Genomic DNA, 14,282 nt, shown 5'->3' on the forward strand with positions numbered 1-14,282 from the left:
AAATTAGTTGTGCCGAAATTATAGCGCTTATATAACTGCCTTGTACATTCTTTCTTTTTCAATTACCGGAATTCTTAAGTAAATTATGACTACTATGGTATGATTAAGCCGCCAGAGCGCAAGAGTATAGTTTAAGATTAATATGCATAACATTAAAGTAATGTTTTATAGCTTAGCTATGGTGGCTGATCACGGCAACCAATATTATAGGAAAATAAAATCTGTTGGGTCCTACACAGTGCGCATTATCAAATCATGATCGGTAGCTTACCGCTAATCCTTGGATTTAAAACACGCACGTATCTAATTGCGCAACCTGTGGAATGTGAATATCAAACTTGCTAATAAATATTTAGGTGCCTTACGATGTGATTACGCTATCTGTCACTGTGCGAGCAGCGGCCTACTACTGTGTGTGCGTGTGTGTGTGTGTGTGTGTGTGTGCGCGCGCGCGTGTGCGTGTGTCAGAGAGGGAGAGACAATGAGAAGACCGTCGCACGACAAGGACCTGCGATAATGTCACTAAGACGACCACCATAGAACGACGACACGGCCACAATAGTGATGATGGCGATGAAGTTTTACAGGACACGAACATGACTGTGATGACACAACCACCATAGTCGTCCGACAAAGCCAGAAAAATAACGACGACACTGAAATACGGAAACGACAACGATGGCACGGAGACAATTACACGTAGATGACACCAACATGCATGTTGAGCACGACAACCATTAGATTAGAAGACGAAGGTGATATGATGACTATGTGATAATGATTGTGACGACTGTGGCATAACTACTTAAGTTCTGTGGCAAGAAAAAATTTAGCAGAAATCACCGATGATGATTGGTAATGTAAGCCTTGGCCAGGTTATCCGCCCCTGCGATGATTGGTAATGTAAGCCTTGGCCAGGTTATCCGCCCCTGCGTTGATTGAACCAAAAGGCATGGGATGGGCCTACATAAACGAGTAGCCAGCCTTGATCCATTCACTTCGTGATGACTTCAGAAAAAGGGGTGTGAGTTGGCTTTGCACGTTATAGGCTAAAGGGATTCACAAAAGTCGTTGAGAACTCTTTCTCACAACCACATGCACGGTCAATGACAAAATGACAGCCAACGAGAAAGAAATCGGCGATATTAATTCAGCCTACACCATCCGTTATTACAGCGAAGAGACACTCTTTAAATACAATGAAACGGCCGAAATCAAAGAAGGTGAAAAGAACGAAGTTTGCACTAATGACGATTTTGCGCATGTTAACCAACAACTTCTACTTAAATTCAAGTTCACACAAGTTCTTAACAAGTTCTACTTAAATTGAGGACGACGTGACGAGCTATGGAAAGGACAATGATAGGCGTAACGTTAAGGGATAAGAAAAGAGAAGATTGGGTGAGGAAACAAACGTGAGTTAATGACATCTTAGTTTAAATCAAGAAAAAGAAATGGGCATGGGCAGGACATGTAATGAAGAGGGAAGATAACCGATGGTCATTAAGGGTTACGGACTGGATTCCAAGGAAAGGGAAGCGTAGCAGGGGGCGGCAGGAAGTTAGGTGGGCGGATGAGATTAAGAAGTTTGCAGGGACAACAGGGCCGCAATTAGTACCTGACCGTGGTAGTTGGACAACTATGGGAGAGGACTTTGCCCTGCAGTGGGCGTACCTAGGCTGATGATGATGATGAACCAACAACTCTGCCAACTTGTCTTTTAGGTAAAAGCTTATAGAGAAGAAACCTTTGCCGCCTGCGATTCCTTAACGCTTGCACGATCTTCTGATCAGCCGCCGAAGAAGCCACGAGAACGGCTGGCCACCAGATCCACAGCACACGGAGGTGGACATCAAGACACCAGGCTGCTAAAACAGCTGGCGACCAGGTCCTCGGGGAAAACAACAAGACAACGGGCCGCTAGAACAGCCCATTGACCCAAGTTAGCGTGAAACGTTGACTGAAATGTGGTGGATACCCCAACGGCACATATCCCTGAAGTTGCGCAATTTGGCGTCAAGAACACTTACTGAAGGGTAGTACGCACCCAATGGCACACAAAAATTTAATTCTGGGTTTTTACGTGCCAAAACCACATTCCGACTATGAGGCACACCGTGGTGCGACACTCTCTAATAACTGACCACCTGGGGTTCTTTAACGGACACCCAACTGAGAGTACGCGGGCGTTATTGCACGTCGCCCCCATCGAAATGCGGCCGCCGCGGGCGGGATTTCATCCAGCGACCTCGTTCATAGCTGCGCAAAACCAAAGCAGCTAAGCCACCAAGGTGGGTTCGTGCCTGGAATCGCGTTTGCATCCACATCGCTACAATCGCCCACCCTGCAGAATTCAAATCCTCCAATGAAGAAATCACGTGCGCCAACGATAACACGTAGGATCATCGCATAAGCTGCTACATGTCATTGTGTTACTTTATTCATTGTGTGCTGTATTGACTAACTTTCTTTGCATTTTGACCTGTATTCCCCTATTTTTCTTGACTGTAGTTACGTGATTGTATTCGCTGTACACAGCCCTCATGTAATACCTGTCACGGGGTCCTTGAGATAGAATTAAATAAATAAATAAATAAATAAATAAATAAATAAATAAAATGGTTTCTCTATGGCCCATAGGCTGATCCAGTTGGATATCATAGTCAGGCCGGACAGAAGACATCTTTAGTATCAGAATCGGTAAGTTTTTCCCTGAAATTGCCACTCCTCAGCACAGAGTTTAACGTTAGAACATACGTATCAAATTAGGCCGTTAATGTATATCATGAACAATAAGGGACTGAGAACTGACGCTTTGGGCATACCTGAGTCAACAGAGCACATCGAGAAATTATAACCATTAAAGTAACGTATTTCGAGCGATGAAGTAGAAAACATTCCATCTATTTTAAAAGATAATCGCAAATATTGAAGTGGCTTATTTTGTGAAATCAAAGCGTGTGATACTATTTATTGCTTCCTAGAAATCGAAAAAAAAAGGCATTCAGCGTATATCTACGATTAACGATCAAATTTCCGCACATTTTATGAGTAAAAGGTATGAATTGAGCCTTGCATTATTAAATCTTGAACCGATGCTGTGCAACTGAACGAGAACAAAGACTTGCCAAAAAATTGACAAGGTTTCTCACTACACTCTTCTAAAAGCTTGCAACATGTGCTTCCAAGAGAAATGGGGCGGTAGTTGGTAAATTTTGTTTACCAGATGATTCGGGGAAGAGGACCACTTTCCCTACCTGCAGTTTACCAGGAAAAACGTCTGTACCGACTGACCATTCAAAAGTTCTGGTCAGTATAATAGGAATGTAGGCGAAAGTGTTTTTGAAGAAGTTGGTGTTAATGTATTCAAGCAATGTGACGAATGGTAATCGAGTTTGTAGACAAGTTTAGCAATACCAGATTTGTCAACTGTCACAATAAATGTTACTGAATATTCAAAGTTACGTAAATTAGGAATTCTTTTAAGAGTTCCCGAAAAGGTTTTGAAAAAGGCTTTCTCAAGGTGAGTTTCGGAATAACTTTTGGAATATGGCTAAGCAGAAAAGTCCCCTAATAAGGTGATCACAAAGATGCTTAATTACTTTACAATGCTTTAATACTTGATTTAGGAATGGATAGGAGAGTAACAGTAAGAAAATTTACAGTTGCAGTAAAACTAGATTTTAACCGTTGAATTCATTCGTTCGAAGACGCGTTAGAAGACGCCTCCTATGCCTTCCAACGACGAACATTGGAGGACAAGTTGGCTTAGCGGCAAATGTGCTTTTTTTTTCGTGTTATACCTGTGACACACATGTGAGATGGAAATTATTGTACGGGTGGGAATATCTTTGATCCTTAGTGCATTTGCATTGTCGGTAAAGGTGTACCAATTAATTTGAGTTTAGTGAGAATAAAATTATTTTCACGCAATTGCCGCTGCAGAGCGAGGTGGAATGGAAATATTAACACGCAATAAGTCACGTCTTCAATGCACTCACCTTCCTGGCATGGCTACTACAGTCGGCCACCATGCTGCCTCCCAAGCGGGTCAACGTGACGGTGCACGAAAGGCCAGTATTGTCTTTGCTTGACGGATGGGTGTCCGAGATGACGAGGTCGATCTCGTGCCATTTGTTCACGGCGCCGTTGAAAAAGAAAAAAAACATCCCACGCGTGTGTGAGAAGTACGGAAACCGAAATGTGGACGCGAAGCATTCTAGTTCTATTCTGGGCCCCGTCAAACGCCGCCGTGATCTATCGAAAATTGAAATTTATCAACAGTCTCGAGTACTCCAAGAAGTATTACTCATAGTATACACTGCATTTCTGTGCGGGAGGGAAACACATCGACACTTCTATTGGTGTTTCCCTCGCCTATGATTGCGTCAGGTCCAAGTAAATCAAACGGCAGGACAACTATACCCGCTTGTACCCGCTATTAGTAGTGTGCCTTTATTTTTATGTTTTCGACGTTTCGTAAACGTAGGCGGACATTCTGGGGATATCACTCACGGAGATAGTTTCACTTGCGCGACATATTGTGAGACTCGGCACCGGACTCAATGATAGCAAGATCGGCACATCGCCATAAACACTCTAGGTTGTACACACAAAAAAAAAAAAAATAGACTAGCGCATGCGAAGCACACAAACAAAGCGCGACCTCCCAACAAATGAATCATTCGTGAAAAGGAGAACATAAGTACTGCGTCTTATCTGAGGGAGAAAGCCAAACCGGAAGGCACCACCGTAGATTGTGCAGAAGAGCCTAGGCCATGATTCCGCTATTCCTGACGGTAGACAACGGAAGACCTGCTGTCCTGCAAACCCAACCGCCATAGTCTTTTACCTCCATCATCCCTCTCATCTTATTTGATTATTATGAATATGCAACATACGAGTTTCCTTCAACTTATGGCGAGGGCTGTATGTCTGGAAGATTCACGCCAACAGCATATTCTCTGCCATTGGCTTCTGCTCATTCGAGCTCTGCTTACCGCAGTGGGAAGATTTGTCTCGGTGATGCCTAATGACTGACTGCCGACTGTCAGAATTCCCCTTTCGTTCATGTCACATAGGGACTGCGGTGCTTGTAATGAGTTTTGCTAGAAGGTTGAATTCTTGGTTATAACCCTACTACACTATTGGTGCCTTAATTCTAACGTGCGCATCCTTACATTGTAAATATTTTTCCGATCTTGGAAATTCGTAAGTAACGTAAATGCAACCGTTATTATATGCCTGAGCTGACAGAGTTTACAAGTAACATTGGAGAATAATATGCATAACATTTAGATAATGTTTCATATCCTAGGTAAGGTGTCTGATCATGGCAAGCAAATTAACAGGAAAATGAAATCGGTTGGCCATCATACTTCACTTTTATTTTCTTAAGTACCCCTCACTCGGGGTATCACATAGGTGGTGGGGTTTACAAATGTTGTTTACTCTAATTAGTGGCCACATGAGTTCAATGAACAATATTAGTATTAAGCGTATCAGCAAACGTCGATGAACAAGTGAGTTCGGCTACGTGACGGGGCAGGCCGTTCCAGTCGGTTGATGATCGGCAAAATAAAGATGCAGAGATGGTTGTAGTATCGCTGCGTGGACGGGTTACTAGCAAGGCATGCCCTATACGCAGGGAATGGCCTTAGAGTTTCATATTAGTATAACTAGAGGAAAATCTGGCGCGGCGATCGTTCAACCATCATAGGAATGATGGGAAGTACAGGCTTAGGATTGGCATTCTGTTTACTGGCAAACTAATCTGCAAGTATTTTATGGCAGTTTTGGTATTGCTCCAAGCGGAATTGCTATAACCTGCAGTGGGACAGTGCAACGGAAAGCTCTCTGCCTTTGTTCTGTTGCTCGAAGTGGCGATAGCGCGCTGGGCCAGCGGCTGGGACGATGTTTGTGTCGCGGTGTGGGGTCTGACGAGAAAGCGACGGCATCGTAAACGTTGAAAGAACATGTTTTGACCGCTTGGACTTTGGTTTGTTAAGTGTGTCAAGTTGGCGCTGTAGCGTTACGTGCTATATGAAACTTCAGAATAAGAAAAAGAAGGCACTACTGGTACAAGACAGACAGTTGTACTTCTAGTGATTTGACAATTAAATTTTATTGAGGGCTTCATTATGCATTGCTCGTTTGTGTGCTCATTGAAATGCGTGTTTTAGGACTTTGGGAACACAAACTTACTTGTGGTAGGAAAGGTTGCTGCGTCCTGGCTGTAGTCTAGTGTCGCAAAATGGGTAAGTGCAAAGCCACGCCGTAACGATTCGGAAGCGGTACGTCAACATAGAATAACATGAAGCATACTCGTAGGAGGCCTCAAGCATCCCTGCTAGCAGTGCAGCAGATGTGCTTAAAAGTACTTGAAGACGTTCAGCAATCGTGACAGACGACGCAGCCTTGCGAAAGAGCGAGAGAGTTCGCAACTGCCTGTCGTCTGCGAGAAACGTCCCGCGTTCGCAGCGAGCAGCTGTCGTAGCAGACGACACGTGTAGCATTGCTCTCGACGGCGCAACACTTTCTCACAATAAAAAATTTTTATTTCCATAAATACTTGAATATTGTTATATAAGTACATGTACGGTTGTTATTGCTGTTGTAAAAAATAAATAAATAATTATTCTCCGGCGTTATATATGGAATAGAATTGCACAAGAATGCATACCCTGGTGTGGCCTGGTGTAAACCACAGTAAACTGTGCTTCAATCTCAAAGTCACACAAAGTTTATGTAACGTGTTGTGTGTAAGACATTTCAGAAATAAAATTAGATTCTACGCGATAATATTTAATCACAGCTGCGTTTACTGCGCCGCAAACAAACGCTGCTAGTCTAAAGATCGAAGTCAATCCGAAGCCTGTACTTCCCATCATTGCCATGTAGATTGAGGCAGGTTGAGGCAACGCTCATGAGAGCCCCCGTAGGCACTAGCGCCACAATTCCCTCTAGCGTATTTATTTAGAAACTCTATGGGTGAGGCCAACACATATGGTGCATGATGAAGCGAGCTGTAATAAAACTTATGAAAGAGGATTAACGAATCATGCGACGCCGGGATGATAGCGTGTTTAAGGCGGACCGTGCTTTTAGTAGTGATACGCAGGTGTTATAAGAATACGAAGACTGAATGAATCTTGCCGCACGATTCTGAATTCTTTCCAGTGCACTGATAAGGCAAGTTTGATGTGGCGACGAGCTGGGGGATGCGTATTCAAGTTTCGGACGTAGGAGCGTCTTGAATGCTAGTAGTTTAACGTGATGCGTTGCATGACGCAGATGACGTTTTAGGAATCCCAATGTTTGGCTCGCGGAGGCAGTAATGCGCGTTAGATATTATACGGTGAGTATAAGGCTGACGGCGGTGAGTGAAGCACATTACATTTATTGGGGTTAAGGGTCATTAACCAGTCGTCGCAACAGTCTTGCACTTTGTTAAGGTCATGCCGTAATACACTGTGGTCAGAGTCGTTAGTAATTATGCGGTAGATGACACAATTGTCGGCGATCATACGGATTTCAGAGGAAACATGAAGAGGAACGTTGTTAATATAAATAAGAAAACGTAGGGGGCCTAGAACGCTACCTTGTGGGACGCCAGATGTTACGTGGAGGGGCGCGGAAGTGTAATTACTGACATGCACTGACTGTGATCGGCAAGTGAGAAATTCAATAACCAAATTTATGATGTCAGGGTGCAGGTTCAGCTGGGAGAGTTTGAGTAATAGGTGTTGGTGAGGTAACTTGTCAAATTCTTTAGCATATTCCAGAAAAATGGCATCGATTTGGGTGTTAGCATCGAGATTAAATTGTAAGTCATGGACGAAGATACCAAGTTGCGTTTCACACGACAGACCCTTATGGAAGCTGTTGGGATGTTGGGATGGATGAAAGAAGAGGTTAGGGTCAAGGAAGTGCATAATTTGGGTAAAAATGAAGTGCGCCATTATCTTGCAGAGTACGCTGGTCAAGGAAATCGGTCGGTAGTTAAGAGCTGAGTTTTTATTACCTGATTTGTAAATTGTAACGACCTGCCCTTTCTTCCAGGCGACGGGGATGGTACAGGAGGATAAAGACTGCGAGAAGATTAATCTGAAGTACGCGGCCCAGATGTGTGTAGTATTTTTTAGCAGTTTAGAGTTGATGCCATCCGCCCCTGATGGCGATGAGAGCTTTAGCGTTTCAATTATAGCCGTTATGCCATGTTCAGTGAATTCTATGGATGATATAATAAATTACATAGGTAAAGGTGGTATAGGTTACGGAGTATCAGGTTAAGTGATGAATACCGATGAAAGCACGTGGTTAAATGCATCGGCCCACTCTTGTTCTGGGATTACTCTATCGTTATGGTCTGCGATAATGATAGCATCCGGTGGCTTGGGGTTTAGAAATTGCCAGAATATCCGGGGGTTACTGTTTAATATACGAGGCAACGTGTCACGGAAGATGGAGTGCTTTTCGCAACGTATAGCTGAGAGATAAGCTTTCTCTGCCACGTAATATTTGTCCCAGGCCACAGTACAATTGTTTTGATTTGCCGAACGAAAAAAAAAGATCGATCTTTCTTGTTTTCTAGAGTTGATAATTTTTTTGTGAACCAAGGTTTATTGCTGTTAGTCCATACTGGAATAACTGGAATGTTGTTAGTAGGAAGGTCAGTCATGTTTTGTGGAAGCTCGACCAGTTCGCTTGAACTGTGCGGTTGTGGAATTCGGTGCTGAATAGAAGGACATAAGTTCCTTGTTAATGGCCTCGTAGTTGCCTTCGTTGTATAAGCGTATTATCTTATTCCATGCTTCTCGTTTTGGAAAGGTAATGTTAACGACAGTGTGGATTACATTATGGTCGCTAATTTCACGAAGATAAGATATCGAGGATAGCCTAGAGGGATTGTCAGTTATTATGAGATCTAAAATGCTGGCCGAGTCCTTCACTAAGTTGAAATTCAAGCAGACTTCGAGTAAATCATTTTTGGTTCTACTATTTGACGAAGGTCGATAGCTACCCCAATTGATATAATGGAAATTAAAGTCTCCGAAGAGCAGAACCTGAACGTTAGTGTACTTTTTCATTAGTACATCTAGCACGCAGTTGAGCTTCTCAGTAAAGCTAGTGTCCGTTCGTGGGGGGCGGTAGCAAACGCAAAGTAAAATAGTTTGCTGGGTTGCACGAAAGAGTAGCTATAATATTTCAAGGTGACTGGGGTTGTGAACAACGGAGCAGGGTATATTATAACAAACGGCGATGAGCACCCCGCTCCCTCTAGAGTGCTGGCAATCGTTACGGAAAACATGGAAACCGGGTAGGTCATCCATGACCTCCGTGTCTGATACGTCAGCGGTTAGCCAGGTTTCAGTAGGTATCAACAAGTTACATCCAGATGATAAAAGCAGATAAGATAGAACGTCACGTTTGGAAAGGAAGCTGCGTATGTTGGAATAGATTGCTGAAATAGTAGTGTCAAGGCGGGTTTTCGTTATCGAACGCTGTGTTGAATGACGGTGATGCAGCGATTGCTATTGGAATACAGTACGTATTACGAAATCACAACCGGCAGACTGCCGCTAACCTTGAAAAGTGTACAATCATTGTATTCTACGGGTACCAATATATGCAGCATACACTTGCGGACTAACAAATAACCTTTAGAAGAAAATGTGCAATGAGTAACGGTCAGAGACAGGAAGACAGCGATGTGGACTAGAGAGCGAACAGGGGTGGCCGACATTCCAGTTGACATTAAGAAGAAAGAATGTAGCTGAGCAGGCCGCGTAATGCAAAGTGCCGATAAAAAAAAGGTGCACTAGAGTTGCCTAATGGGTGCCAAGGGGAGTGAAGAGCGATCGAGAACGGCAAAGTATTGGGTGGTACAAAGTTGGCAGGCATAAGATTGAATCATCAGGCGCACGTTAAGGGTTATGGAAATCGCCGGGAGAGGATATAAGTAGGCTGATGGTGATTACGGCTGTATTTTTCCCCTTGGGGCTGGCTGTCAGGTGCATTGGGTAACCAGATGAATCGAGTTGGTTGGTTTGGGCAATAAATAACTAAAGCGACAAATACTCCAGCAGGCGGTATACCGGTGGGTTTAGTCGTGTACGAGCATGGCATTCGTTGCGCTCTTGCATAAGGACTCATGGTATTTCGGAACGAATGACATAGCATTATATTTCTCCTATTATTGAGTTGTTTTGTCAGAAGATGGCGCTTTTTTGCTTGATTTGCTTGTATTCGTCCATTGTTGCTTAACTCTATATTAGTATTTTATTGCCAACGAGTCGAAGTCGTAACGTTTTCAACAAGAGCGTTAAAGTGATAGGACCGCAATCAAGTTGCGGGTAATAGAGCTCAATATTGCATAACATAAAGATATTTGTCGTAGATCACATAAACCACTCTAACGAAAAAATACTTTCTTGTTTCATTATCCCAAAAAGTGAACCGCACATTTTCCCTCGTGCTTTTCTCACCCGATACACTTTCTTTAATTTAACTTATTGCATACACACAATACACAATGCTTTTCGGACTCATAGCGTTGGCGGCTAGTTTGGGGTCCAATAACAAAATAGACATAAGAAGAACAGCGTACTTATTGCACGAGACAAACACGTGTTATGAAAGCATTTTTAAATGGAAAATATAGAATAAACAAAAGAACTATGTCACGACATCAAGGGCTACAAATAGAAAGACCCTGTGATCATTCATGAAAGAAGTTTCTTAAGCATTGCACAAAGTTTTGACTGGTCTCTACACTGAGTGGGAGTGCGTTCGATATTATAGCTCCGTTGAACTCCACGAGCCTATGTCCATAAAAATTGTGACATGGTGGCAAGTTAATGCAGTTGTTACTAGCTGCCCTCGTGTATCGTGTCGGGAAATTGAACATTGTTATAAGTAGTCGATTATTGTAACGTATTATTGCATTAACTACCCGTGCAGCGAAGAGCATAGGTGGGTCCACTGTTGTAGTGTAGACACGAGTGCTTGGGGGCTCATGCTCAACGCAGCGTCAGGTACAGGAAGCGGCGAAAACTTCTATGCGTAGGTCCTATCACTGTTCGGTCATTCCACGCCAAATCAACCAGAGTTTTTTCGACCATCACAGATATAGCTGCGAAAATTTCCACATGTTTGTTGGAGTTCAAAATTCATCCTCCACATTTATTCTTTCTTGCCAAAAATTTTGTAGAGTTTTGAAGGCAATTTGTTTTTCCTGCCAAGCTGAGCTAGACGGCATCAATCAACATTTTTTCTCAGAGACACATTGTATGATCCACTCCTTGAAATTGCGTTTATGGCAACCCAAAGCTGCGATGTGACTGCAAAAATTGCCGATTTCATAAATATTCGAATACTTCGATTGGTTCTGGCACTACCAAAAGCGTGTAAAATTGCGAAGCCTGAATTTTTTCTCGGGACGTAGAAAAACCTGGAAATCACATAAAATATATACTGGTAGCCCAGTCAACATAGAACAGTTGAAAAATATTTAAATTATCGAAGGTTTAGCAGTTCGCATGGAAAAGAAATTGTAAAATTTCATTTTTTTGCAAGAAGCTCCATAGTCAAGGCGCCTTGGTGGTCGGGCTAAAGATATATGCATTGGATTATTAGACAGCCCTATGTGTCTACTATGCATGTGAGAAGTTATACAAAGGTATTTTTTAAACACAAGAAATGTTTTTTTTTTAATTTCCTTGTCAGCACCGGCCTTTTTCCCACGCGAGTCAAGCAAGGTAGAGCACTGATTCTGGTGCTCCGCAGCCCAGGCTTGTTGGCCTGGGATCCAGACGACAAAGCTAGCATCGTCTGCAACGCAGACGAAAGGGAAACTGTGTGATCATCTGCATTTCATTGCGAACAGACGCACGCTTCAGTGCAACGCAGCTTGTGCTTGGTGTGTGCCAGGTAAACCACCCTCCGATTGCACATGGAACTTCGCGACCACATAATTTCCCCAGAGAGTCCTGCACATTTGAAAGGTATGTTTCCTACATTCATAAATTGAAATATTTACACATAAGTATAAGTTAAACGCAGAAAGAGCGCTCGGATCGTTCACACAAAGCATTATAAATAATATCTCACCCAGAAATCGGTGAATTTCTGTTATATTTTTAGATTAACGCCTTTTGCCCTGCTCACTGGGACCCAAAGACTGTCATAAGACGACACAAGTGAAAAACACCTTCCTGATTAGAACTGAAAGCCTAGATGAACGTGAACTTAGTCTTCTGGTGTTGCGTGCGAAAAGCGACAAGGACAGTTTAGAAACAGTATGCGCACATCATTATTACATCTATATTAAGAAGTTCACACACTATGTGCGTCAAAGATGTGCTCGGACCCTTTCTTCGACCATGGGTCAGACCGTCGGGGAACTTGGGTCATATCTCTGGGCCTCTCTTGGGGCTGGTTCCTGGTGAAAGACTCTGTCCACAATGTAAAGTCAGGTGTTTCCAAATGCGGGCGCTGTTAGACGCAGCCAATAAGAGCTTGGCAGATTGTGAAACAATATGCGAGTCTACACTTGAAGGGAATGCATCCACCTCAACGGACTGTGCTGCACCCCGAGATGGGACTGGAAGGACTTCGAGCAGAAAACGGAAGCGCCATGAGGAAGACGCGGCTGTCGCAGGTGGCACCTTGCCCAATGATGATAGCAAGGATGCTCAAGTTCAAGGCGTAGCCTATCAGATGGCACAAAGCACCGCACTTGCGGAAGACTAAAAAGCTTCTTGAAGACGTGAGAGATCGATTCGTACGAGAAAGAAAACGGTCGAAAGAAATTTCTCTTCTGGCATTGGCGCCTCGTTCATGGTCCCGAAATAAAGTTGCCGAGTACTTTGGTACATGGGGAAGTCAAGTTCGCATTGCTATAAAAATCAGGCAACAGGGGGTAATTTTGGGCTTTCGTACATCTAAGTAGACCACTAGACGACAGAACAATAAGAAGCATAATAAAGTTCTTCCAGGCAAGAAAGACGTCGTCCGAGGCAAACAAAAAAGATTGCTGCTAATCAATCTTAAGGAAGCGCACGAGGATCGGAAGAAAAGTAACACAGAGCTGAAGTGCGGCTTTTCTAAGTTCGCCTACCTGACGCCACGCCACTCTTTACTTTCCGGGGCTCCGGGAACGCACACCGTTTGCGTTTACATTTACCCCCAAAATGTAAAATTGACGCTACAGTCCTTGGCCATTTTACAAGCGATCGATTCGCTCCTTCAGATGACCGTGTGCGACATAACAAATGAGAGTGCTTTGACCAGTATATGCAGCAATTGCCCAGGAGATACGTAGCTCAAATCGCTGATACTGAGCTCTCCTGCGGTGCCGATTGCAGTGCGGTGCCGATCGGGAACAATCTTGTTCACCCAAAATGACTTCGTAGACCGTCTCCTTGAGATGATAAGCGACTTAAAATCGCGTCACTTTGTCAGCAAGCTCCAAGCTCGGCATCTACGCAATTTGAAGACCGCTCTCACGCCTGTAGAAGCCATAGTTATAATGGATTTCTATGAAAACTACAGCTTTCTCATTCAGATCGCCCCACAGTCAATATACTGGGACAACTCTCAAGCAACAGTACACCCGATTGTAGTCTACACTCACTCGACAGACTCTTCTGATGAACCACATGTGCAATCGTACGTAGTGATAGCCGACTGCCTCGACCATACGACTGCCGTGGTTTCGACATTTCAGCAGGTGCTGATGGATCAACTTAAAGTAGAGATGCCGCAGGTAGAACATGTGCACTACTTTTTGGATGGGGCTGCTTCCCACTATAACACAAAGAATTTTGCAAACCTGTGCTACCACAAGGAAGATTTCGCTTTGGATGCTACATCACACGGAAAAAAAGTGCCTGTGATGGGGTAGGTAACACCCTGAAACGGTTGTCTGCCAAGGCAAGCCTACAAAGGCCTTTCTCAAGGCAGATTTTGACACCGTTTGAGCTGTACGACAGGGCACGTGAAAGCCTTTTACATGTAAAACCAATTTGAGTGCCGTAGCATGCAATATCAAAGCGGGAGGTAGAACTGTCGTCCAGGTTTGCGAATGCTATGCGCATTTACGGAACCAGGTCCTTGCATTATTTTCAGCCGACGTCACTTTTTCAACTAAAAGTTGCATTCACGTCTTCGTCGAAGACAAGAAGTGTTAAAGCTGTTCGACGGCTGCCACCTGCTCAGCTATAGAAGTTGTACGGGCTATGTTCAGGCTCATGTATTCAAACGTGGTTGACATTCAATTT

Source organism: Dermacentor andersoni, chromosome 11, assembly GCF_023375885.2.
Source record: "Dermacentor andersoni chromosome 11, qqDerAnde1_hic_scaffold, whole genome shotgun sequence".
NCBI lineage: Eukaryota > Metazoa > Arthropoda > Arachnida > Ixodida > Ixodidae > Dermacentor > Dermacentor andersoni.